Source organism: Dermacentor albipictus, chromosome 9, assembly GCF_038994185.2.
Source record: "Dermacentor albipictus isolate Rhodes 1998 colony chromosome 9, USDA_Dalb.pri_finalv2, whole genome shotgun sequence".
Taxonomy (NCBI): domain Eukaryota; kingdom Metazoa; phylum Arthropoda; class Arachnida; order Ixodida; family Ixodidae; genus Dermacentor; species Dermacentor albipictus.
Genome location: NC_091829.1, coordinates 5,445,765 through 5,473,418, shown reverse-complemented (window position 1 = coordinate 5,473,418; position 27,654 = coordinate 5,445,765). Strand labels below are relative to the sequence as shown.

Sequence of the window (27,654 nt, the reverse complement as noted above, 5' to 3'; positions counted from 1 at the left end):
CAGAATTTCCTTTTTTTTTCGGTTTGGATATATTGAGAGAAGAGATGACCTCTTGAAAAAGTGGGGCCTGCTGCTCATTATTCCGCAGTATGCTTACGGAAAGATTCAACGGAAAACTCACAACAGACGTACGTCTGCGCAGTGATACAAGCACGTGATTGGAGGACGCAATACAAACACCAACAATTTCTGCCGCAGAGACACAGCTCCAGGGAGACAGAATATCAGCCTGCTTTATTCAGATATGAGGAGCTCGATCAGGTGTGGTATGGTAGGAGAAACTTTATCCAGGTCCTTCAGGTCGCGCTGCTGTAGTGTCCTTGTACGAAGCAGGCCGCTTCCACGTCGGGACCAAAAGGCCTAGCTTGTATATATATATATATATATATATATATATATATATATATATATATATATAATACGGGGAGCATGTGTGGGTTTATTGACCGCTTGCCTTTACCCAAAAAGATCACGTTCGCGCGACGCCTGCGGCAGAAACGATGTTCCACATACACCACCAAGGTCTGGGAGTGGGAACACACACATATTGCGTGTGTGTGTGTGTGTGTGTGTGTGTGTGAGAGAGAGAGAGAGAGAGAGAGAGAGAGAGAGAGAGACAGAGAGAGACAGAGAGAATGATAATTTGAGGCCACGCAGGTTGGTCATCGAAATTAATAACCACTGCACCTTCGGCTTCGTGTGACACTATGTGCTATGACTCTAATTTATAGGAGGCTAATGGGAGACCTATGCGCCTTGCTTCAGTAATATAGAATGACGAAGCCTAACCACTTTTGCCCCGCCTGACCTGCAGCATACAAAAATGAGGAGAAAAAGAGTGAGAGGGGGAGGATATTTCTGAGCTTTAAAGTCGGCTTGTTCTTTGACGCGCACGTGTTCTGCGATTATTGTTTTGCCCGAAAGGTCGTGAATGCATGCCTGTGCCGTGCACTTTATAAGCTTTTCTTTTCTTCTTTCAGCAACGCATTAGTAACTTCGTTCACTTAGTTTCACGATGCCTTCTGTCATTACTCAACCGGTTGCGCGCGTCTCGCCCTCGAATGTGAGTGGCCGAGATACTTCCCGGCCCAAAGGCTGAGCGCGGAGATCGCAGCCGGGCGAGAAAAAGGAAGAAGAGGCGGCGCTTACGCAACGAGCTCGCACGTAACGAGCGCCCGCCGTGCACGCTTGGCCTGTCACTCAAAACGTGCTACGGCATGAGGATCCTTCTCGCCTTGTTTTGGGCCCACAACTTGTACGGACCGCGCGGTGCCCGTAAAACGCCTGCGAAAGGAAGTAGAAGAGGCGAATTCCTACGAGGAAAGAAGAAACGGGGCTCCGGCTGCCCCGGGTTCTTTCTCTCTCACTCTCTTTTGTTTCTTTTTTTACTGCGTAAATAGGACGCATGCACGTACGCGCATGAAAACTGACGCACACACAAATGCCAACAGAAAAGGAAATACAAGGAAGACCCAGACGTAACGATGTCTTCGTCGAGGGCCCAACAAACGGTCCGGAGAGCGAAACAAGACTCTTTGTTTTCCCGCCTTCCTCGCACGTCCGCGGCCGCCGTTGCCATCTCCGAGCACTCTCTCTCTCTCTCTGCCATGCCCGAAATCTGTGCAGCGCTATGAGCCCTGTAGCTCGTCTCTCAGCCGATCAAAGGCCGAATTCTCGAGGCCAATTTCGGGTTCAGTGTCATTGGCTGTCACGAGTAATCGTCGCAGGTCAGTAAAATGGAGCGATAAAGCATATGTGCCGGGAATAAATATCGATGCGTAGCCGTCAGTTTGTGTATCAGATTCCTGATCTTCAGTTCAATAAAGGCTCCAATCGGCATCAGACGTGATCTTTCGTTTTTAATGCCGAGCCTGCAAGATCGGCTAAATGGTTTTCTTTCGTTTCTTTTTTTTCGAAGATGACCATGCGCGGGTTCTTCGCGGCGTTGTTTTTCTGTTTACCTGCGTTGAGCTCGCATGGCGTGCTTCTTCACGAGCGTGCATGGAACTGTGCGTCAATCATTATTCTGATTGTTTGCATTATGTGCTGTTCTTCGACAAGTCGTTTCATGTATAGTATGAAATACGACAGAATCGGTGTCGTGGTTCATCTCCTGGGACACCTCCTGCAAATGCGATTGGTGCGGGTTCCATGGCCGGCCACGCTATCGGCCGCAAAACCACTGCTACTTCGAACGTTCGTTACGTTTGCACCATCTGTACGGTCGACGACGTCGCTGCTGTAGCCTCTAACGCACTGCGCGGTATTGGCGAGCGCAACAATGTTGGAAGAAAAGGAGCGAAAGAAGGAAACGGGTCCGTCCTGCTCCAGTTAAGGCAACGCAGTCGGCGGCAGAGATGGCCGTTTCGAGACGTTCTTCCCCGGGTTGGGGCTTGTAGCGTTGGTCGCCGAGCAAAGGAGCTGCGTAGTCGGACTCGAACGAGCGGCGTCAGCAGGCGCCCGCCGTTGGACGCCCCGCAGGCGGTGCACGCATTCGCGGCTGTCCCGTCCACGCGTCGCGGATACGTGGCGCCGATCACAGTGGCGAAACGGCGGTGATCCAGTTCCTTGTCCCACACGTGACGTCGCGAGCGTCGAGACCGTGACTCATTCTTACTGCGCGTCTCGCTGGCACGGGTCGTGTGATGCGTTTGCTTCTTGCGTTTCTGGACCATTTCTCAGCCGTGTGGTGGAATTGTTTCGTTGGTGAATGAGACTCGCGGGCAGAGCTGCACAGGCTCTGGGTCTCCTTCACAATTGCCAAAAAAATAAAATGAAAAAAAAAAGGTCACGTTCGCGTGACGTCTTGTGTAGGAGGGTGGTGTCTTATCGCTTTCGTATCTACCTTGTACTCATATCAATATGAAATTGTATGAAAAAATAAACAGCTCATATAGTCGTGCTTTGTGGTGTCAAACTGCGTGTCCGCGCGTCTTGCTTTTTCCTCGGGTAGTGCTTCGACCTCGTGCTCAGGCATTGAACGGCAGTGTGCGTCGACGGAAGAGGAGCCAGCGGGACCAAATATTTGCTCCGGGATTCCTGTAATCCTATTTGCCTCGTGTGCATAGCGATGTTAACGAGTTCTGCCGACCGCGTTATTGACGACTTTGGTGCGCAGTGCGCCTTGATGAGTATAAAGTAAGCAAAGTTCGGGTATTAAGCTGCTGATTCATATGCACGCGGAAATGGCTTGGTTTTGGGAAGGTCCGCTGGCCCTTCAGATACCAACAACGGAGAATCTCGGAAGAAAATTCACGGTGACCGCACTTGTGCGTATAGAACGCGAAATTCTGCTTTGCTCGCTTTTCACCCTCGCGCAGTATTGGAGAGCTTCAGATCAGGGGACGCAAGCACTATAGGGGCGACGCGCACGCGCAGACCGAGGGGTCCGGCGCAGTACCGTGGCCCCTGTTTGTTGCGTACGCAAGCGCCTTCCGTCCGGTAATCTAAAACCCTGTATTACTGCTGCTACCACCCGCCGTGGTTGCTTAGTGGCTATTGTTGGGCTGCTGTAAGCACGAGGTCGCGGGATCGAATCCCGGTCACGGCGGCCGCATTTCGATGGGGGCGAAATGCGTAAACACCCGTCTGCTTAGGTTTAGATACACGTTAAAGAACCCCAGGTGGTCCATATTTCCGGAGTGCCCCATTATACGGCGTGCCTTATAATCAGATCGTAGCACGTAAAGCCCCATAATTCAACTTTTTTGCTGCTACTACCGCTGTCGCATTCCACAATAAGTACACATTACATAATTTTTTTGACGGTTTTCTTCCGCTTTACTGCTTCACTCGGCCGCGCCTTTACCAGCGTCTTAAGTAAGCGAGTGATCGAGCTTAATTTTCCAACGAGTGGCCTCTGTAAATTTTATTTGAATAACTGTCAGCGGGCCTGCACGTGACAAAATAAAGTATTGTGTCGAAGCTTGGACTTCTCCGCGCACTTCTCCATTGTTTCAGTGACGAGGAGTGTCTGGTGCCACCTATTTCTAAAGCCGCCGAATTTAAGATCACATAAAAAAAAAACGAAACAAGAAAAAGCGGGAAATTGGTTAGAACACGTATATCCCGCTGGGACCACGTAAGAGAGTAGCGACAGACCAGAAGCAATTGGTGGACGACGCAATGGCGCTGTGCTCACGTGACGTGCCGTGTTCTGCCGACCTTGAGCTTTTGTGCGTGTTTTGCCGTCGAGTGAAACGGCGCATCGCTTTTGCGTGCCAGCTCGTGCTTGGTCCGGCGCGTGGACTCTGGGAGCTCGCCGAACATGAAAGAAAAAAAAAAAAAAGCACGCGATGCCGCGGCGGCTTGCGATGTACCCGGATGTCGACGGTCAGCGAGGGAGGCCTCTGTCCGCGATCACTTGACCGAGCTTGCCGACCGCTCGTGTGTGTGCACTGCCGTACAGGCACGGCTCGCAGTCTTTGTCTGCGCGGCTGTCTGGACGGCGAGGGTTGTGGATACCGCCTTGAAACGGGGGCGCACGGCGCGGAGAAGGAATCTCCAAGGAGCCGCGGTCTCGTCGGTCTCTCCTTTGTGCCCGTTCATTCGCCGACCGGCAGGGTTTCGCAGCTCAATGCTTGTTCGATATACTTGGGCCTGCAGAGAGCTGCCACGCATTTAGTGAAACAGACACGTCTCGAAGAGCATGCCGAAGTCGGTGTATTGCAAGAACGGTGCATGTGCCAACATAAGTGACTGTGATTTTGTGATTAGGCCCTGTCGGCATTTGACGCAATTTTCGAATGTCGGACACTACTGTTTAGAGTTTTGGCAATAACGAGATTTCGAAAAAAAAAGGAAGGAAGGAGAAGAACAAGATGCACGTGCATTTTTCGGTCAGCTTTTGGTACAATACCGTAAGGCAGACGCATTTCTGTGAAGACGGGATGGAGAAACGAATCCACGTCGTCGAGGCAATTCTGGAGCCGAGCCACTACTGCGTCACCCTCATAGCGAGGATATCGGGCACAAAACCTGAGCCTCTACCTAGCGTATCATAACTATTTACTTATTTATTTGTTTGTTTGTTTATTTATTATGCATTGGAAATGGTGGCAACAAGCACAATATGTAGCCGGCGCCTCCGCAACTATAAATGGTAAGTGAGTGGAGAGTGGTAAAGTCAAACATTTTAGCCATGCGCAGCCAATCGTTGGGCAGTCAATTTCAATTGGAACTAATAAAGAAGTGGGGAATAGATAATATAGAGTCAATCGGCTCTACAACGAAATAGGGCAGATAGTAACGAATCGTTATCTGCTGTGTGTATGTGAACGCCTCTACAGCGAATTTGCGTGTACAATGAAGGAATATAGGCCACCCCGAGGGCTCGTCTGTCGCTGTACAACGAAAACACGTAGCGACGTCGCCGCTTCCCTTTGTGGCCACTACCAGCCGGTGCTGCTAAAGGGGCCTTCGTGCAGTGTGCACGAGAAGGCCCCCTGTATAGTCGGCGCACATATAGGAAGCGTCACAGTGCGCCAGGGTCCGGACACAGCAGCGGATATATGGTGAACTCAACCGACGTGACGACCTGCACGGGATTGACGACCTCAGCACCGCCGTAAAGGAGGGGTTGGGTGAGGGGCTTGCACCAGTGCTGCAGCAGAATATTTTCGACGACGCATTGCCTTGCGTCACTTGCCGCGCAAGTCGTTGCGTCGGCTGCAGTCCCTTGTTCACTCTAAGTAAACGTTTTCTTTTTCAGAACGCGCGTAGACTGCTTTATAGAGAGTTGTGCTGTACGCGTCGCTACAACGAAGTGACCTGTATAACGAAGGGTTTATAGAGTTCGCGAGCACTCAGTCATAAAATCGTTTCTCTGTGTATCACATTCGTCATATTCTGGCATGTTCACTATTGAAAACGGTCTTCCACAGACACTTAGACATAGTCACTCGCCACAAAAGAGTAAAGAAAAAAAAAAGAGTTCTCGCGCAACTTTGCACGTGAAAAGCACGATATGTCATCATCTATCGGACAGCACAATCGTCCGCGTTTGCGTGAACACTCATGCTTAGGAAAAAACTAATTTCTCACAATATTATTTCAAGACACAGCGAGCCGGTGATTTAAACCAAGCAGGGGGAGCTACACCACAGGGCGATTATGCCATCGCTCTCGGAATGGTCTCCCTTCCTAGAGGATGCATCGGGGACCGCTGGCTGGAGCCTTCTGGCCAGTGGATTCAGGATTTGTGCTCAAGCATTTCTTGTCAACCGCGAACTCGCGAGATATTCGCCTCGAGTGCTGCTCCTGTACGCGCCTGGGCTTTCTGTAATATTGTGCAGATCAATGCAGTGTAGCAGCAACTAGCACTACTTTTCGAAGAAGCACTGCAAAATGAGTCAATCACAACCGGAGCATTAACTTGGCAATAATATTCGTGATTTCGTTTCTTTCCGAGGAGGATTGGAATTCGCCTCCTGCCAGTGTCTTCACCTGAAATGATTTTTATGCTGAAATGAATCGATCCTTTTTTAGTATCGAAATCGCTCGATACTTGTACTAGATATTGATGTACTCTTTATTGAAAACTAGTGCCTCGCTGTAATTCCCTCGTCGAATTCTGCTTTGATTAAAGCTCTCACTACGTTGAAACAGAAGAAATGTGGCCCCCGACGGGGCTCGGTCGAAGAAGCCACGTATGACCGCGCAGCCACGGTGTACTTTCCGAGGCGCGCCCCTCTCCCCGCGCGTGCTACAACCCCCCCTTCCCGTACCAGAGCAGCAGCAGCCAATGGGCTGCCACCGGCGGCGCGGGCGAGTGCGGCGGACAACAGGTATGCGCCAACCTGTTTGAGCCGGCGCGTCTGCACCGAGTGCGCGCGCCACCATCGTTGGCCGACGACCGCGGTGCCGCGAGTGGACGCCTCGCTTGGAATAACAGCCGTCCGAGAAGAGGATGCGTCGGTGACTGCCCGGCCGATTCTGGATTTGCGCTCGACGAGCCCCGCAGGTGAGGCCGAGTCGTCTGCTCCGCGTACTCGACGGTCGCGCGACGAGAGCCGCGCTGTCGTCGTCGTCGTCCTTGCGTTCTCACTCGTGTGGCTCGAACGGGCAAGTGGCAGCGGCTGGTGAGCGCTGCTCGATAGCTTCGGTGGCTTACTTCTGCTACTTTCGGGACTCGATGAGAGACCGGCGGAGAGCGCATTCTTGCCGCGTTTTCACTTTCCGCACCTTCGGCTAAAATAGCACAGGGAGTGCACACGTGAAGGCCTAAACGTGCGGGAAACGAGAGCTGCTGTGGGGTTGTTCGTGGAGTTGGCCTGCATGTGGCATGCTGCTTACATTTAATCGCAAAACTCGGAATGTGTATAGAGCACCGTATAACTGCCGCAGCGCTGTCTGAGTTAGTTTATCGCTAATCTCCGTTGCGCATGGGAAAGGGGGAGCCTATTTTTGTCTGCGCTGCTCCAGGGATGCACCGCGAAGCGTGCAGCCGGCCTCTTCAAGAGTTGTCAACATCTCTTTACATATATATATATATATAATTAAAAAAATAATAAAGGCATGTGCATTTCTTTCCCGCTTGGTTTGAGGAACTCTTTATAACCGGTGGAAGTCACACTCGAGAGAGCCACGTGTCGTCAGCACTGACACGTCGAACACCGCAGATGCTGTGAATCTTCTCGCTCTCGAAAATATTGCGTCTTTTGGTGCTTGTAATAAACGTCGTCAGTGTTGTGCCCACTTCGTTCATATAACGCTCTGCGCCCGCTACTTTCCTGTCAGGAGCTCTATGTCGCGCTAATATGCGCATACATGCCGTTCCTGATCTTTAAGTACCGATATAGCCCTGCGTTAGAGAAAGGACGTGCACGCAAGGTAGGCCGAAATTATTGTTGGCGCACAAGCCCCAGAGGGTGCACAAAGAAAACGACTCGGCACTTTTATAGCACCGTGGTCTGCCACCTACATACTTATAGGTTAGCCTCTGAGACTTCAGGCACCAAGGTAAAGTCACCTTTGATGAAGGTTGAATCATGCATAAAGAGGGCGCCGAAGCACACCTGCAGAATCGTTTGCTGCTTCCTCCTCGAGCGCTAATCTCAAAGCCGTCAGCTGAAACATGGGTCGCGCATACATTGTACTCCAGTAGTGCAACTGGGTTTATCATAGCATACCTCTAAAATAGATGTCTGCATAATTTTTCTCAGTAGTTCTTTTTTTTTTTTTCGCGCGACTTCGGGACCTTGGTCGTGCTTCTAGCGTTAAAACTGCGTTCCAGAAGAAAGAAATGTCGCTTGAACAAGCAAGGATCGCACGATGTCTAGTGAACTGATCTCTGCTCCTTAAAGAGATAACGTTCGCGAATGCATTTGTTCAACGTCCCTGAAAATGAGAAGATTACACGCGCAATGGAAAGCGGCTAGAAGCGAGTTTACCGGTTTTCGAGGGACACAAGGCCAATCAATTGTATACAGGGCTGCAGAGTGCGCGACACAACGTCGCCTCACGAGGGAAAAACGCCGATTGAAGAACGTTCAGCGAATGGTTTCGGCTCAGCTATGAATGACGCGAAAGCTGCCTCCATAAAGCATGGGAATCGGCAGACCGTACGAGATTCGAAAATGAAATCGGCGAGACCGTCACCTAACATATTACTAGAATATTGAAGGACCGAGCGACATACCTTTACGTTCCACACCTTCGCCTACAAGCTGCGAGACAATCCGCAGTGGAATGATTAAGATTAATTCCTACCGCCAACGATGTTCTAACGCGATAAAGGATTTAGGGCGTCATGACTTTGCGTTGCTTTTCTGACATTATATATATATATATATATATCCCTCTCTTTTTTGCACTGGGCCTCCATAGGGAGGCTGCATACATGACTCACAATGAATCTGCCCTTGTCATCAAGGAACCCTACAGCCACTCATATTCAGTGGTCGTTTAGCGCACAATGCTTAACGCATTTATTTCCTCGGATACGATCGTCCCGCGGCCATACGCGGATGTAAGGACCCAAATGTCTGGCGCTTTAGAGATCGTGTCGCCCACGCGTTCTCGAAGGCCGCTTCTTCTCGGGTGTCCAGGCCACGCGCAGCCACGGCCGAAGCTCCCGGGTCTGAGTGTCGCTGGCGGCACATGAGACTCCGGGCTTCGGCTTGACCTCAAGTATTGCTGCGCCAGTTGGTACGTGCGTGATCGCTTAAAGGAAAAGCTACTTTGTCAGTTTGTTGAGACATCAACATGTTGACGCACTGCAACCAGAAAAACATGGCTGGTTCTCAGAAAGCCTTTATAACACTACTGCAGGCATCCCACGAACTTGCGGTTGTGAAAAGCAAACGAGATTAATATCTTTATTATGGCGAAAATGTCGCATGCTTCTCATAAAAAGCAATCTTCTTTTGGCTAGCTGCGTTCACTCTTTGCCCATCTCCTTCCTGTGTTCCTGCACGAACCCGACGGACAAAACTTGCAAGGCGGCGATGGCAGCGCAGCCCAGCGCGCAGCTCGTCGTGACGCGGCGGCGCTCGCTGCGCCGCCTTTCCTCCTCGGGGCGACGCGTCTCCGCTCGCGTTGATTAAACGCGGCTAATTTTAGGCGACGCTTCGCAACGGCCAGGAAGTCGGCTTCGTATTATAAGATGGCAGCCGCCATTCCTGCTTGGACAAAGTTCTCGCCGATCTCGCCTTCCGCGGTGCTTGTGCAAAGATTATTGGCCCTCCTTCCCAACGCTGCGCTCGGTTCGTTCGGCAGCGTGTGCGGCGTTTTCTCGCGCTCCGGTGAAACGACGCCGCCTCAGCGACGGACCGCTTCTTCCGCGGGGTTGTGCGTCTGCGCGGAAGTTACGGCTTTCTCCGTGCGACGCCAGATTCGCCCTCGGGCTGTCGAGAGAAAAGCGCAGGCGAAACGAGAGCGTGGTTGTCCATTGCTTGCTAAGCTAGCCCTACAGTTTCGTTCATTTTTGGCGATCGTTTCCGTACCCAATGCAGGCCACTTCTACGGGAGTCTAGAGAGCACAACTAACGACGATTATCGAAATAGAAGAAGCAGAAGTGTAGTAGCAGCAATATTAACGGAAACCACGACTGGGATGATCACTGATGTACAGAGAGAGGGAGGCCCCGCCGTTAGTGTCCCTTGAGACACACCTGCTTCCGGGCGGATTGCAGGCCCGCCAAGGCCCCGCTTCTTTCCAGCGATCCTCGTGGCGTATACCTGCCGCCCTTGCGTGTCCCGCAAGGGGCTCCGTACTTGCGGATTTCCCACGGGCTGCCGCAAAGTGCGCATTCAGCCGGCCCGTTCTGCCTCCTTAACGAGGCTGCGCCGGGTGCAGCTTCGGAGCTCGACGAGAGGAAGACGCGAGGGCGTGTGGCTATTTTTAAATCTTCTTTCTTTATTTTTATTCACTCCGCACTGTCGCTTGTGCCTAATGCATGTACGTGTTTAATTTGCCCTCTAACGTTCCTTCGCAAACAAAGTGCTTTCCTGGAAAGGGAAAAAAAGAAAAAGAACTCTGAGTTCTTCAATGCTCTCTCGACTTCGGCTTGGATTGTAAGGCCGTTTATATTCGCTTTTTATTCACAATCGAGGCTATCTGTTTGCGTATGCTTGTTTTTCGGAGGTAGTCATTTTTGCTTGTAAGGCCTCATCATACGCTGAATTTGATGCAGCTTCCTGTCGACTAAGCTGGCACTTACTGCACTTACGTAGCTGAAATAATTCATCCATCTAAAGAAGAGTTCACACAAAAGCGTTTCGATGGTGGAGCGCGTGTTGAAGACAGCGACGTAGTTCTCTCTCTCTCTCTCTCTCTCTCTTTTTTTTTCGTAATGAAAGCTTGCACAGGACAAGACCATCACATACTAAAGGTGATATTCCGGCTGTCATACCGCGGCACATGCGTCCTTCTTGCTGAAAGCATGCGTAACATATATAGAAGGACATTTATGTGGGCTTTATATTTGGACATCAAATATAAGCAGGTGTGAACCTTTGTTCATTGTTATATTGCCCTACGTACGGCGCACACTAACGAGGGCAAGATGAACAGCGACTGCAGGAACGAAGACACAAACTGACACGATCAGAAGCGCAAAAGGTTCAGTCTGTGTCTTCGTTGCCAGTCGGTATAGATTTTCGCCCCATTGTACGTGCCGTGTGCAAAACGCCATGTAACATTGACTTAATGTACACCAGCTAGCCCACTTCATCGTTCTGTTAAGTGGACTTTTCTTTTGGGGCGATACGGGTCCTCTCCCAGTCGCTTCCCTGCATCGTAGATGGTTTTGATGCAGTAGACCGAGGCCTGCACACGTTGTTGTTGCCTTGGCTTCTTCGATGGAAAAGTGGGGAAGCCGAGCATGGGATATACGCCGAGAGAGGACCGTGTTCTGTCTCTGTTGTCGAGACCACAAAGGGAGCGCGCCGGCAGCCCCGGAGGTCTCGAGACCGCCGCGGCACGCACCCTGGTTGCGGGGCGGTGGTCTGCGCCCCTCGTCGCAGTCTCGACAAAGGCCCCCGCCGGAACTGGCAGCTGCAGTCGGCGTCCCTCCCCGCCCCGGCCGACGCGATCCTTCCACCTGTGGCTGCAGTGGTGGGAACCTGACGACCCCGCATGTGCTGTTTGCTGCTTTTCCTTTTGAGACCCGCTGCCGGGGCCATGCTTCACTGTGTTTGCTTGCAAGGCATCCGGACATCCGGAGTCTCGCCGCCTCTCTAGTGCCGCAACGCACAGCACGAACCCGACTGTCTTTTCTTTTTTTTTTTTTCATCAGCGGCATGCACGTATATCGGTTCTCGTTATTTTCTTTCCGTCGCTGTAAAACAATTCGGTCTCTCCCCCCCCTTCACCCCGGCACTTTTTTAATGAGCGGCGGAGGGCGACTGGCTGCCTTTGTTTCTGTCGCGCTGCCGTCTGCCTGGGCGTTCACAGCGTCGCTCCCGCGAAAGCGAGCCACCGAGCAGCCGCTCGCAGATTGACAAGGTTGCCCTGGTGCCAAAGCCGATGCGTTTCCGCCTTGAAATGACCAAACGTGCCTATTCGACACATTTTAACGTGTCGCGGAACCTATACGAATGGTCTCATTCTTGAGGCTTGCTTTTCGTAGCTTCTGCACGTGGAATCGACGCGAGGCAGACCGTGGAATCCGGCCAAGCGATTTGTAACGTCGCAGATGTAAGTTGTGTTTCCGGCAGCGTTGACCTTTGTTCTGGACACGTGTGCACCGCATGACTTGCCTGCGGCGGAGCTGAGCACAGAGGCCGTCGTGTCACGCTTTTCCTCGGCGTCGGTGCAGGCGCTGCCGAACGTCGCGTATGGCTCCCAGTGGCGTGCAGTGCGCCGTGTCCGAATGCCGTCGGCGAAATGGAGACGTGGCGCAGCGCGACTCCGTCAGGACGAAATGAGAACCTCACGGTGGGACTGTAGCGGAAAGCTTGTGAAGTGTGTCGGCCGGAGAGTGTTGCACTGTTTTAACAAGTACGCCACCTCTAGCCTTCCTTTAAACGCTTGAGTACAGATCCCGGCCGGAGAGTTATTCGAGACTACTTTTAACCCAGTGACACTGTTGACAGAGCGGGTGAAGAGGAGGAGAAAACTTGCGACCGAATTTAAAGGCTCGGCCCCAGCCCGCCCCCTGCTCGCCACTTTCATGGTTTTCTAAAGAACTCCGATGCTCGTGGCTAAACCTGCTTACTCGCATGCATCGACAATGGCACGGAATTATACAGGTCGAGTTGCTGATTTATTGGTTGGTTTATTTGATTGCATTGGAAATGGCAGCTTTCGTCACCGGATTTTCCACACCATTTCATTGTCAAGTTAACACACACACGCACACGCACACACACACAGAGAGAGAGAGAGAGAGAGAGATGACGTGAAAGAAATAAACACACGTACTTAATGATCGAGCCACTTATTCGCTTGGGTGGTTCACCAATGCCGCGATAATGCACTTGCTACATTGTGCGCAAGAATGCACATAGAACGACGAGCAATGGAAGAAAACGATTACATACACAATATAAAAGAAACAATTCCAAATGCAGGGAGCAGAGAAAAAAGGAATAGCTGTTAGTAATGAGGTACACTGCCGCTCCGTTACGAAACGAATTAAAGCTTCAAGTGCTTTGATTTACATTGGTGCATCATTTACAAAAACTTGAGCCGTTCCCGTATACCGTTAAGCTTCGGGCTCAGCATGTATGGTTTTATCTTACCTTAACAAAACCCACTTAGCTAAACGCCTTAGCTGTCCTATATGGACAATGGCGCAGAGCTGAAGATTAACCGACACCTTTCTTGCATTCGCTTTTTAAAATAAAAACATCATCGAGAAAAAGAACCTGGATAGAAATAAAAAGAGCGTGGGCACAAGCAGTGAGTGTGGCTGCGTGTACCTACATGTTGTTGTTGTTGTTGTTATTATTATTATTATTATTATTATTATTATTGAAATTAATAATAGGAGAAGTTGGCGCCTTTATGGCGGCATCGGCTACTCCTTGTCACTTAGCAAAGGAAACAAATATGCGGAAAAAGAATAATGTCACAAGATGTGACGCTCATTTGAACACCAGATGAATACAAACTGGACAGCCCAACAGTACACGTATCGCAAAGATTTGTGCATGAGTTCAGTACACGTACGCATATATAAAGTCCGATGTTTTGAACCCAGAACAGCATTTGTATCACTCATTTACTTTATTAGGATTAAGTGAAACTTCATATTTGCCCAAAATGCTGGTGTCCTCGAAAAAGCTCTTCAAAGCAAGAAGTGCTCCTTTCTGAAGGCCCGCATGTTGACCATGGAACAAGTACCTTTTTTAGGGTGAATGGTCTTCTCTGTGAAAGCAACAAACTTGCTTGCAGCGTCGTTCGTTGTGGATCGTATTTAATGCACTCGCGGATGAGACGATCTTCGTCTGCAGATGGCCGCAAGGACACTGCGGACGATAGAGGCACGTTTTGTCCCGCGTGCTGGCCGACACCGTCGGATGCGGTATATAGAAAGCGGTGCTCGAGAAGCGCTGTTGTGCCGCTCGAGAAACGTTTCTCGAGAAGATCGTGGAGACGGCAGATAGAAAAACCGTGTCATTTTTTTTTTTGTTTCTTTAGGTAGGGTAGAAACTGAGAAACACGTTTCCCGCGTGCCCGTTATGTGTTGCTAATGGCCACTCGTATCGGTCTCGTTACCCGAACGAGCCGGCTTGCACGCTACAGTGAGAAGCCCCCGATTCGGCAGCGCAGCTTCTTCGGGGCGGGACTCGCGCCATGGCGCGCCCTTCGAGTGCGAACGAGGATGCGAGGCCTGCACGCGCCGTCTCCGAAGAATGGGGCCCGCAAGTGGGCCACCGTTTCGCGTTGGCCGCGGCGCAAGCGGTCCGAAGCGTAATCATTCAGCCCGCATGAATTGAGCGAGCGCGCGCCACCCGCCGAGCACAGATTATGCGCGCGGTGATCGTTCCGCACCCCCACCCCCCTCCCGAACATTTTTTTTTTCTTTTTTCCCCCGATCGCGCGGCTTCTACGCTGACGCGCACAAACGTCGAGGCTGCACGGGCGCGTCGGGCGCAGCACGGCGACGCGGTTCGGCGCAGAAGATCCTTCGCGGACGCGTGTGGCGCCGCGATGCGCGAATCAGGAAGGCGAGCGTATTCTGCCCGAAATCCTATGGCTGGAAGAAAAATCAGTAGCAACTACTTTTTTTTTCTTTTTCACTTACATCACCCACTGAAGTAACGCAGTATATAATGAAATTACGGAACAACTGCTCTGCAGGAGTTGACGGTATTAAGTCACAGACAGTCAAAGAAGCTCGCGATACTGTGACGCCGGTGCTTTTACACATGTGCAACCGAATCCTAACAATAGGGTTTTTCTTTTTTTCCACGACGACCTGAATATAGCGCAATTATCTGTTGTTCGCTATGGAGGTGACCACACAATTATTTCCGGAACCATCTCTGTTTGGCCGTTATCGCCAACGTCGGAAGGTTGCCTTCCTCGAGAAAAAAAAAGAAAATGTGGGGTTTTACGTGCCAAAACCACCTTCTGATTATGAGCCACGCCGTATAGTGGGGCACTCCGGAAATGTGGACCACCTGGGGCTTTTTAACGTGTATTTACATCTAAGTACCACGAGTGTTTTCGCATTTCGCCCCCATCGAAACGCGGCCGCCGTGACCGGGATTCGATCCCGCGACCTCGTGCTTACAGCAGCGCAACAATAGCCACTAAGCAACCACGGCGGGTGCCTTTCTCGAGAAACTATGCGCTATATCCACGCAGCATTTCGCTTTTCAAAAGGAAAATCAACTGAAATGGCATTAAATCGCGTGAGGTATGAAATAATAACGTAGAAAATAAATTTCTGACAGTCGAAGTGTTTTCGGACCTCGAAAATGCTTCTCATTCTGAAATAATTAGAAACCATAAATCTGACTATAAATCTATAAAGCTGCAAATAAGTTGGTCACTTCTCGTGTAATTTCCTCTGACGTATTTCCTGGAACACCATCATTATCGAGGGAACTATAATGTTTAGTGGCTTTTTCTTTCTTCCTGGGTGGATGCATATGTTTTTTTTTTAATTATTTTACGGTACACATTGAAATATGCGAATGCCGGTGAGATCGCAAGGCGTAAGGACTGCCCCTGTTTCACGATAATAATTTTGAAGTTGTCCGACGAAGTGAATTGGCGTTCCAGTTACTTTTGTGCTCCAATGCATAAAACAGCATTTTCTTGAAAGAAGTAACTGGAACGCTAGCGCATTTCGTCGGACACATTGACAATTCATATATCGACGCTGTTGCCGCGCTGAGAATTCGTTACAGATGGTTAGGCCTTGCGAACTCACCGCCTGTAATTCCTTGAGTTAAATATGTGCCTTAAAGTAATTAATTGAAAAGGTAATTAGCGTAATTATACTAATTATATGAATCATTTTTACTTCACGTAGAACTAATGGCCGCTTCATCGAGTAACTTAGATCAAAGGTTAAAATTGTGCTCTTAGTCATAGGTAGCTTTAAAAGATTTTGGACCTTCTAAAGAAAAGACACCCTATATATATATATATATATATATATATATATATATATATATATATATATATATATATTTCCTTCAGATGCGCAAGATTACCATTTTCGTTTTGCTGCCACAGCTTGTGTACAATTGTCGTCCCAGGAGGGAGGGCCCGTCAGGCGTTACTACCTTTCGTGCTGCCTTCCTAATGAAATCTTGGACATGTGTTCACGCTGCAGCTTGCATGTGCGAGCCCTTGCCATAAGCAGTGCCAAAATAATAATAATAACAACAACAATAATAATAATAATAATATGACATCCACTGACTGCATATACAGCAGCAGGCGCAATGAATCAGCAGCTATTCAATTGCAGCGATGAAATAAACCAATCGGAATTCCGCAATTCCACGCGACGACTGACCGATTGTCTCCGCTCGTGTGGCGCTGTGCTGCGCGGCCGAGTGGCGATGGCCGTTCTTCCTTTCTAGCGAGCGCTGCACTGCGCATGCGCCCAGCGTGCGCGCACCGTGGTCTGTCGGCGCTTCCCCCCCAGCTGCACATTGCGCAACCGTCCGCGGCTGTCGAGTACACCGGCGCTCACAGTGCGGCAACCCTGCGCCGTGCACCGCAAGCCTGCAGTCACGCTCGTATCTGGGGCGCAGTTACGCATTCAACGAATAAAGACGCGTGCATTTGCGGTCCGCGGCTGCGAGGATAATAGCCGCGGCGCCCTCGTATACATGCGACGTACACTCGTGATATGTTCAAGTTTCTTCTAAATGGTGACAACAAAATACGCTCGCTGCTCAAGACTCCCGTTTCGTGCGCTTTTCTGGCGCGTCCATGTCAACACGAAACCCGCTAGCGTGTGTTAACTGCTTCGTTCACTAAACTTCGCTCTTCGAGACGAATACGTATAGATGTAGGCCATATGACATGTACCTTATCTCGTGCGTTAGCCGATAGAGCAGCTTTAGTTTGCTGTTCCAAACACCAATTTCGCCGTCGTATTTACTCTATGAAAAGTACATGTGCCCGTGCGCTGTCTCCGCGCCATGTTTCAGACCTCGTAGCCAAGCATTCCAGCACACGAATATTTACACGCGTGTAAACGCTTTACGTGTAAGAACACTGATTTTCAGCCACGCGCCCTATGTGTTTGACGTCGATGAGGATGTCTGTACCTTCGTGGGCTTGTCGGTGCGACATCATCTACTTTGCTGTATCGGAAGCTGAACGACAGGGACAACAGAAAGGCATGTTTGACAACCACACAGCGCTAACTTTCAACACCTGTATTCAGCGTGTGCCACGTAACTTCAGGCGAACATCAAAAATATGCAAGTGCCACGTCGCTGGACACAACCAAGGTAATGTTTGCCGTCGCTTGGAGACAGTCAGGTTTTTTTTTTTTCATCACGTCTAGTTATATAATTAGTCGTAATAATTAATGATCTTCTGAAATATTATAAGTCGATTAAAAGTTACAATCAGAAAAATGAAGAGCAAGGTGAAAAACACCCGATCCAGTCTTCTGCTGCTCGATACGTGCTGCATAAACGTGTTTTTCCGACAGTGCCTCCAGCGGCCGGTCGCGCATCAATTTCGCGTGCATTTGAGGGATTCTTTCGCGCTCAGAAAAACACGTTGATGTAGCACGTATACATTGGGAAACAGAAAGCTGTGTCGGGTGTTTTTCATGTTGCTCTACAATTTCCTCATCGACACTTTGACTCTAATATTACAGAAGTTCATTAACTATAAGACTAATTATCTCATTAGGCAGTATGAAAAATATATATGGTTTGAGTATCTCCAGGCGACGGCAAACGAAATTACTTTGTTCTGTCTAACTACGTGGGAGGCCCTGTATATCACACATTCACGGGCGCTTTCTCGCTCGCCGTACGTACTGCCATAGCAGGCAGTAGGCACACCGAGCGTGCATGTGGCCCTGGAAGCGACCTCGGCCATACGGAGAGCTAGCGCAGTCCTCCCCGGTGGCTTTCCCTTGTGACTATGAGGCAAGTGCGATATGATGATTTACAGCGATAAATGCATGGGCTAGACGCGTGCTTCAATCCCCTCCGTTCTGTAGGGTGTCCCAGCTAACGTTAGCCAAGCGCTGTTGAACGAAAAAAAAGAAGAAGAAGAAAAAGAAAAGAATGGAGCTCAGTAATGTGGAAAGTTGGGCTAGTTGGTGATTAATCATCATACCCTGCTGGTGAAGCAGCGCACTGGCACGGACACAATGAAGACACACAAGCAGCGAGTGTCGTCTTTTCTTGTGTGTCTTCACTGTGTCCGTGTCAGTGCGCTGCTTCACCAGCAAGGTATGATGAAAAATAGAGCACTGTGCAAGATACAGGCGCCTCCAACTTTGCCTCGCGACCTGCTTTTCATCGTGATATAACATCACGACCTCCTTTCATTGCGAAGCGGAGTCTGTTTTCCGAAACAATTTGGTCATGGCGTCCGTGACGTAACGAAGCAGTAGGAAGCGTAGTAAGGCTGCCTTCATAAAGTCACAGGTGGCGCTCCATCCTTTGTAGTGGTTGCCAAGCAATGAAATTGAAAGGGAGTACGCATGCACGGCAGGGGCAAACTCCGCAGCTGTCGATGCTATGTAGAGCTTCAAGCGTCTTGGACTTGATCGTAACAGGTCTTGCCGAAATAAATAATATACCTGCCGGATCTGCTCGGAATTAACTGAGCCATCGGATCCTGCCACCGTGCGTATCGTGTCGACCTCTCAGAGTGACTTGTTTCGAAGTTGGCGGTGGCATTCCGATTTGTCTCTCTCGCTCAGAGGGCTCGTACGCAAAGACGTCTAATAGGTCGAAATAATTCGGCGCAACGTTGTCCTCGTATTTTAATAACCTGCATGTCTTCGTGTTCGGGCGGGATTGACGACTGGCGGCTGACTACGTGCAGTGGTCACGTGCTTCGTATCCACTGGCGTCAGTCAGCGTACCTCGCCTAAACGTGCGAGGGAGTCTTGGCCACGTGGTACATCCATGCCGACCACTGCACACGGGAGATGAACCTGTGCAGCGTACAGCAGTGCACGAGGGCGTTTCCTCGCGCGCACGCAACCGCACGCTCCTCGCATCTGCCGTTGTTTCGGGTCGGCAATTAGGCTGCGCGGGTCAGCCCTTCGAGGAAGCGCGCTCCTTCGAGTGAACGGCTCTCGGACGACGGCGGCACGCCGCGGTCACTCCAGGTGGGATTCCTCTCTTCGTGCGCAGGCGCTCTTTCGCGAACGGAATAAATGAAACGCAATGCTGTACTCGGCTAAAAATAAGCGCCACCCGTCCCCGTTTCTTTTCGCCCAGCGACGACGACCCTTTGTGCCAGCGGAGAAGAGGGCGCACCGCGCGCTTCTGGAGGCGTTCGTGTCCGGTCGCCGCAGTTCGGCTTGGCTGCGCAGCCGTCCTTTCTCCGCGAGTGGCCCAGAAAGCAAGGCTCGTCGCTGGTAGCTCGTGTGTTTGCCACTCGACCCGCGATGGCGTCGATAAGGGCACGGCCGCTTTCCGCGCCGTCTGTACACGAACTGCGCCGCTCGCGTTTCGTTCGGACGCGTGTGGCTTCTCCGCATTAGAGAGAGAGAGATAGAAAAGACGTGGCCGATATACCGTGGCCTCGTCCAAGCATCCTGAGCGCTTTACTGACACCGGATGTGACGAGCTAACAAGCGTAATTTTCATTTTCTTTTTAATTCTTGTTCGCCATTCGACTTTGAGTCAAGAGAAAGGCGGACCGCTTCCCGACCGCAAACAAGTGGTAGCGGTCTCTGCAGGCGCCTTCGAAAAGTCGCGCTCACTTCGTGCACATCAATGACATGCTGTAATACACGACCGGCCTACGGGGAGTACGCCTTGGGCCGTCTGAAACGCGTGACACGTTTATGTGCTACAAAAGCGAAAATTCGCGATGGTAGGCGCCAATAGTAGGTTAATAATTTGTGTCATTCATTTGGATATCACTGGGGCAAAGATGATAAGCAACATCAGCGAAGGAAACAATCGAAGCCATTGAATTAAGCATAATAGAAATTAAGTGTCTTTAACTGACCTGTCGAAATATGGGGTCGTAATTCTCAGTAATCTCCACAAGAGCAAGGAGGAGATGAGAGTGGAAGCCAACTTGACGCTGACGGCAGCCGAACCCAGAGCGGCCTACACCCATCTAGCTACACGGTGGTCTTCCTCGTCCACTATGTTCGGTGCATACAACTTAAACAACGCTATATATACTCGCCGCCGTGGCGGCGCACTTGGGCCACTCACTGAACCGCAGGCGTTCTTATGCATAAGTGTACAAATACATAACCATGATGGTCGCCCCATGAACGTGGAGCTCCCCCGATTGTTGTTGCTCATCATGAAACGCGGCGGCGTGCCCGTTGGTCGCTCGCTCGAAAGATAAGAACCAAGGAACTCGTTCACACCAGTTCAGACTCCGACTTTTCCTGTTATGTGCAATGTAGCCAATATTTCAGGATTTCGTGCTGGTTTACGAAATGTTATTTCATAATTTGGTAGTGACAGCCCCGTATTAGCTCGTGAAGTTGTTTGCGTGCAAGTATGCGTGCTTGCATGCACTGTCATCGTCTTAGCGCCAAGTGCGAACGTGCTCTTTCACTGCTCTTGTACGACACATTTTGCCGGGCTTCCTTATTAGCTGTGAAATTCACTGCAGAAATAGCTGGCTTCATATAGAGAGAAGACGCGTCGCCATTTGTCCCACAGGACACGTCACCAGGACACGTCGACTGCCTCGGAAAAGTGACATCCACTATAGGTGCACACATGCAACAACTGAGGAAGCTGTACAGCTGTCTACTCGGGTAGAGCCACACATAATCATCATCATCTTCTTCATCATGAATTGAGTGGAAAACCTTTTCGAGAGGGATTCATAATGCTGTAAAAAAAAAGAAAGAAAACCGACTCTCGCAATATTCCCTAATGCGAAATTTTAGCGCAGCTGTGTAAGTGTTTTCATTTCGCGACATATGGAGGAGTAGCACAGATCACCGCACCGACTGTCAGAGCCACAACGTGCGGCTACATATAATAGATATAATAGACCGGCCACACAGTTGCCGCTCCCCGGCAACTGCAGCTTATGCAACTTTACCGGGAAACGCTTGCCGCGAGCGCTATGCGCGAACGCGAGCCTTCTGGTTCTTTTCTAGAGCGGTGGTATACTGCTCCCGGTACAAACCCAGACGACGCCTGGTTCCGCGCACCTGACCTTCAAGCTCAACCAAGGTCAAGCTGAAACGCGCAGAGCGCCGACGGCGCCGAGCAGCGTCTGTCCGTGTTTCGTTATTCCCACCTCGTGCGCTATAGAGTTGCTGTATATGGCCATATACAGCGCTTTTTGCGAGAGCCAATACAGTGACTCTATCGTCCGCCATCGAGGGGCGACCCCTGCAACGCTGCTGTCACGCTCATCACGCCAGTCTCCCGAGATGCCTTCGGTGCAACGCTAAACGATGCTGTCGCTTTCAGTGCTTCGCCTTCGGATAAAACTTACAATTCCTTTCCTCCGCACGGCCGGTACCGCGGTTGATGTTATGATGATGATGATGATTTAATGGCATCCCCTTCGAAACGGGGCGGTGACAAATAGTCACCTAGCCTGCTTGATTTAGTCAGGTATGCTGTACATCTTTCTTTATCTAGCATTTTTTGTATGCGTCTCCTTAATCTCCGATATTTCGCCAACCGAGCACCACGACGGCTCACGCTAAGATCAGAGAGGGATCGCATGGTCAGTTACCAGGAAATAACTCAGCACTACAGGTTAGCCAGGCAGTGTACCCGCCAGCACACAAATCGCTTAACAAGCGACAAGTAGCAGCTTGGAGGCGACTTCAGAAGAACACGTACCTACCCCATGCAACCCCGTAGCCTATCACTACTACTACTACCCGGACCAATATCTTAATACAAGTAGCCATCGTAAGAAAAAAGCGGATCTTCTCCACTTGGGATGGAAAATAAAGGCATTATTATTATTATTATTATTATTATTATTATTATTATTATTATTATTATTATTATGTGGAGCAGATGGCACACGATTTGTGGCCGTCGCCACACGCGATGGAGTCCTACACCACGCCTGCAGCGTCACTACCCCCACTGCCGAGACGGCTGAAGAAGTAGCCATCGGCCTGGTCACTTTAGATCCCACCTGTCACACCATAGTGCGTGACTCTCGCTCAGCTATTAGTAACTTCAGCAAAGGCCGCATTTCTCCCCAAGCTCTTCGCATCCTCTGCCAGGCACCACACTCTAAAGACAGCATAATCTCGCTAACATGGATCCCGGCCCATGCGGGCCCTGTCCACCCACACCTCCCCAATCTCAACGAGGTCACCCACTCCATTGCGCGAGGCCTAGTCAACCGCGCCGGAGTCACTGGAGATGAGTTGGACACCAGGGACAGTCTGACAACTTACAACGATCTCGTTAAGGCCTTTTACCTCAGTCGCCGAATCTTCCCACCGCCTCACCCAAAGTTCAGCCGGGCACAGGCTACCACCCTGCGTCTACTACAAACAAACACGTACCCTTCACCCGCCCGCCTCCACCTTATATTTCCGGATGTCTACACTACCCCCAACTGTGGAATTCACCCGGCTACGCTTCCGCATATGCTATGGGAGTGCCCAGCACAGTACACCCAGACTAACACCACGACACTCTCGTCGAGGTTGCATGAGGCTCTGCGGAGCTCCGCCCTCGACGCCCAAACCTATAGCGACCCAGCGCGCCCGCGAGGCGGCGGCGAGGCAAGCCCTCGACGTCCCTTCGTGGGAGTTCTACAATAAAGGTTTATTCCTCCTCCACATTATGTGGTCGTGCACAGCGGAAAATCACACAAATCACGAACTAACTAATACTGAGCCGTGGGAGGACGTGTTGCTCAGCTCTGACCTTGACCTGCAGGCCAAGGTCATCAAGAGGGCTGAAGAAGTCGCCCGGGCCCAGGGGCTCGTGGCTGCCTAACCACAAGGTCACCCGTCAATAACTTGTTTTCCAATAACTTAATTTACTCACTCACTCCTTCAAAATCTACCCCTTGCCGCTAGCTACGAGAGTCGTTTGATAAGTGTGGTAAAAGGAATTAAATATACCATGTTTGCAGAAAACAATGTTTTATTTTTCAGCATAGTTCCCTTCCAGCTCCACACACTTCTTCCAGTGGTGCTCCAATTTTTAAGTCGCCTCAGAAAAAGAAAGCATGGCTCCAGGCCATTGAAGTAGTCATTTACCACTGAGATAACCTTTTTATCTCAAGAAAATTTATTTTAACTTAGCCAATTCTTCAGGTTTAGAAAGAAGAAAAAGTCGCATGGGGCCAAATCCGGAGAATAGCGTGGATCAGGCACAACCTCGAAGGGTACTCGGTGTTGTGCCATTACCACAAGCCCGGATTCCGAATCTGCAAGATGCAGAATCTATCCTGCGAGCGCCCTAATTCTCCCTTCACAAGGCAAGATGCTGAGCCGTCAGGCAGCGGTGTCCTGCGGGAGAAGCCTCGGCGAGCAGCGTGTTCGGACGTGTCGGCGTGTGCCAGACAGCCCGGCGCCGCACCTCCTTTTGCATGGAGGTCTCCGCGCGCGCGAACTTTGAACCGGGTGGCCAGCGCGGTCGCTGGTTGGACCCCTCGGACGACCGTCGTGTGCTGACTTTGTATTGGGCCGTTTGAGTGACAATGGTTCCTCGGGGATTATAAAAGCAGCGACGCGCTGCCTGAAAAACAGGATCCGCCGACCCACCGGGAGACAGTGTCGCTCCCGACTGGGGTGAGATGTGTCACGCGTTTTCGCCGGACGTCGTCGTGCGAGAACAGTCGCGTTTATTGTGAGCACTCGGCCCCAGTGCCGACCCGTTCATGTCCTGTATGATAACCTGTATATAATGTATAAAGTCCCTTTTGTTATTCTCATCGACGCCAGGCTCGGAGTCTTCGCTACCAACGCTCTGTCACGAAACGGGTGACGAGCGCTACGGGACCACAAAGCCGTAATCGTGGTGCAGCGGTGCAAGTTCGTAACACTGGATGGCAGCTACGGGATTGACCGGCATCAGCTACCTCGGCGCGGTGAGTGCCTGAAGTTTACCTCAAACACCAGACTTTCTCTGACACAGGTTATAGTAGCTTAGGGAAGGATTTGGTGTTGCATTGTGATAACCTTGTGTGTTTCAAGCCTAGTAAGAGTGTTTTGAAAACCAGGGGATGCTGAGGGGGTAAACAGGGCAGTGTGTGAAATACTTGCATATGTCTTATTAGTAGCATTATAGTAGCGTACGGCAGGTATATTCAAAAAGGGTAAACAGCAGGAGGACAGTGTGAACGATGGAGAAGTACAAGGTGAAGGAACTTCTCGAAATTTATGAGGAGTTGGGCATTGAGTTGGGCTCAACTAAAAGAAAGAATGCGATCCTTGAGGTCATGAGGACTGGGGACGTAACGGCTGAGGAAGCCGCAGAGGCCTTGGCGGGTATCAATGAACGTCGCGACGAGGAAAGGGAGGAAAGGAGAGAAAAGGAACGTCGCGAGGAGGAAAGAGAGGATAGGAGAGAGAGGGAACGGCGCGAGCATGAGCTTAAAATGAAAGAGTTGGAGATCCGAAATAACTCGCCGGCGCCTGGTCTCACTTCTAATGTTCCTAGAATACGCGATCAACTTCCACCCTTTGTCGTCGGAGAGGATATGGCCAAATACCTCGTGAAATTTGAGCACGTGTGCGAACGGAATAGCATTGAGCGATCCCTCTGGGCACAGAATCTGTTAGCCTTGCTTCCTGGGGAGGCATCAGACGTAATAGCTTGCTTATCGAAAGAGGCGTTTGAGAGCTACAGTGATGTGAAGGAAGCGCTACTGCGAAGTACAAATTGTCGCCCGAAGCTTTCCGGCAGAGGTTCCGGTATGCAAAAAAGGGCAAGGAGTCGAATGTTGACTTCGCGTTTCGTCTAAAAGCCGACTTGGTGGAATGGCTGAAGGGCGAAGAGGTTTACGACGACCGCGACAAAATTGTCGAATGCATCGCGTTGGAGCAGTTCTACCGTTGCATTGATGAGGATGTCCGGCTCTGGCTGCAAGATAGGCTAAAGGATGTTAAGCTAAACAAGGCAGCAGAGTTAGCGGAAGAGTATTACACACGCCGCAGCTTGCACAGCAAGGCAGTGCGCGTAGAAAAAGCTGATAGGAGAGATTGGTTTTCCGGGAAGCCCGACGAACGGAAGCAAATCACGCGTCGCGAGTTTCGGGACGACGAATCCCTTACCAAAGAAACTGTAAGGGAAGGACAGAATGCATCTCAGAATGATGACGATGGTCCGAAACAGCGAAACGAAATGACGCGTTCTTTTGAAAAACGGAAACCGTTAACCTGCTACAATTGCAAAAAGCAAGGGCACATCGCTGCAAGCTGCCCAGAGAGAATTGCTTTTGCAACGATACAGGAAACTCACAAAAACATACGTCTATTGGAGCCCTATGTGCAGGAAATTAAGGTAAACGGCAAGAAGTGCCGAGCACTGCGGGACTCTGCAGCAACTATGGACGTTGTTCACCCGTCTTTCGTCTCCTCGAGTGATTTTACGGGAGAGTGCGTTAGGATACGGCAAGTGGCCGAGAAGGAGAGTGTCTGTTTACCGATCGCAACGGTTATCATTGAAGGAGAGTTTGGGAAACTTAACACCGAAGCCGCTGTGTCAGCCGCCCTCCCAGAGCAATTTTCCTACCTCTTCTCAAATAACTCGGAGCAGCTGCTGAGGGATCAGGGCAAATCATTCTTTGCCGACGTGGCGTACATGGCCCCCACGCGATCCAAAGCGCGCCCGCTGTCGAGGGAACTTGACTTAGCGTCGGTGAGCGAAAGGCGGTACGGCACATGGACTGATCAAGGTAACTTGAGTGGCGAGCAGTCACGGGAGAGGCAGAGCTCGGAGGCTGGCCTAGGCGAGCGGGTTCTCGAGGTGAGTGGGAGTGACACGTGCAGTGCTAGCCGCGATATAGACGCGACGCCGCAATTAGGCGACGCGGGCTCCACACTCGCTCCGGTTTCCGCCAGCTGGCAGGAGCAGGCTGCGGTTGAAAGAGAAACTCGGATTCGCGAGCAACAGGAAGATTGTTCACTAGCCGATCTGAGGAAGAGCGTCAAACGGGGAGTGAAAAAAAAAGAGGGTTTCATTTGGCAAGGAATCTGGCTTATTGTACCGCCGCTACACGGATAAGCAGGGTCGCAAATGTAAGCAGCTTCGGATTCCGCGAAAATATCGCCGGGAAAAATGAATGACCTCATTTGCTTCCTCAGTGGTATGTTTTCGGTCCAAGTGATTTCAAGGGGACCATTCTATTTGTAATTATTATTGCTGATTAATAATTGTTTCTATTTTGTTGCGTTGTTAATTTGAAAACTGATTGTTTGAGCCTTGTGTGCTAGATCGTACACCTGCCTCTTGTTGCAGCGGGAGCAAAAGGGGATAGCGATTTAGTTAGGTTGATTTGGATTATGGCCTTGTCTGGTGTTTGACGGGAGACAGAGGGCACTTGTTCGTGTTGGGTGTTGCCTTTTGCTGGTCGGTTTTGCAAGCTGCAGAACGACCAAGCGGGACCAGTGGCGAGAAGCAAGGTCTTAGGAACGACCCGAGCGGAGCTGGTCAAGGTGCCTTGGCGACGACGCGGTGAGCAGAGCTCCTGTCCTGGCGAGTCGGACCTGGGCACGTGAAGTTACCTGGCGTCCCGACACTGGACGTGAACTTGGACGAGCCTGACGAACGTGCGCGCCTGGCATCCGAGCCACGTGGAGGCAGCTCGTCTTCCCAGCGCCTTATCTGAGGGCGGGGATGCTGTTGTGCCATTACCACAAGCCCGGATTCCGAATCTGCAAGATGCAGAATCTATCCTGCGAGCGCCCGAATTCTCCCTTCACAAGGCAAGATGCTGAGCCGTCAGGCAGCGGTGTCCTGCGGGAGAAGCCTCGGCGAGCAGCGTGTTCGGACGTGTCGGCGTGTGCCAGACAGCCCGGCGCCGCACCTCCTTTTGCATGGAGGTCTCCGCGCGCGCGAACTTTGAACCGGGTGGCCAGCGCGGTCGCTGGTTGGACCCCTCGGACGACCGTCGTGTGCTGACTTTGTATTGGGCCGTTTGAGTGACAATGGTTCCTCGGGGATTATAAAAGCAGCGACGCGCTGCCTGAAAAACAGGATCCGCCGACCCACCGGGAGACAGTGTCGCTCCCGACTGGGGTGAGATGTGTCACGCGTTTTCGCCGGACGTCGTCGTGCGAGAACAGTCGCGTTTGTTGTGAGCACTCGGCCCCAGTGCCGACCCGTTCATGTCCTGTATGATAACCTGTATATAATGTATAAAGTCCCTTTTGTTATTCTCATCGACGCCAGGCTCGGAGTCTTCGCTACCAACGCTCTGTCACGAAACGGGTGACGAGCGCTACGGCACCACAAAGCCGTAATCGTGGTGCAGCGGTGCAAGTTCGTACACTTGGGCAATTTGGCCATTGCAACAAGCGATTTGTGGGGCAGAGCATTGTCTTGGTGAAAGAAGAGGAGCTTTTCCCGTGCTAACCCAGGTCGTTTAGTGCGCAATTCTCTTTTCAGTTGATC

General features: G+C 50.9%; 1 protein-coding gene across 8 annotated transcripts in view; it reads left to right on the top strand.

The window, feature by feature from the left end:
- Positions 1-27,654, top strand: part of LOC135906092 (uncharacterized abhydrolase domain-containing protein DDB_G0269086-like) — a 373,257-nt gene that overhangs the window by 313,867 nt on the left and 31,736 nt on the right. The window contains exon 1 of one of the 8 annotated variants that reach the window (XM_065437266.1): positions 6,760-6,961. The exons of the other annotated variants lie outside the window; for them this stretch is intronic. The gene's annotated coding sequence lies outside the window, so the exon portion shown is untranslated. Of the gene's footprint in view, positions 1-6,759; positions 6,962-27,654 lie in introns of those variants that run through there. 8 annotated transcript variants of the gene reach the window in all.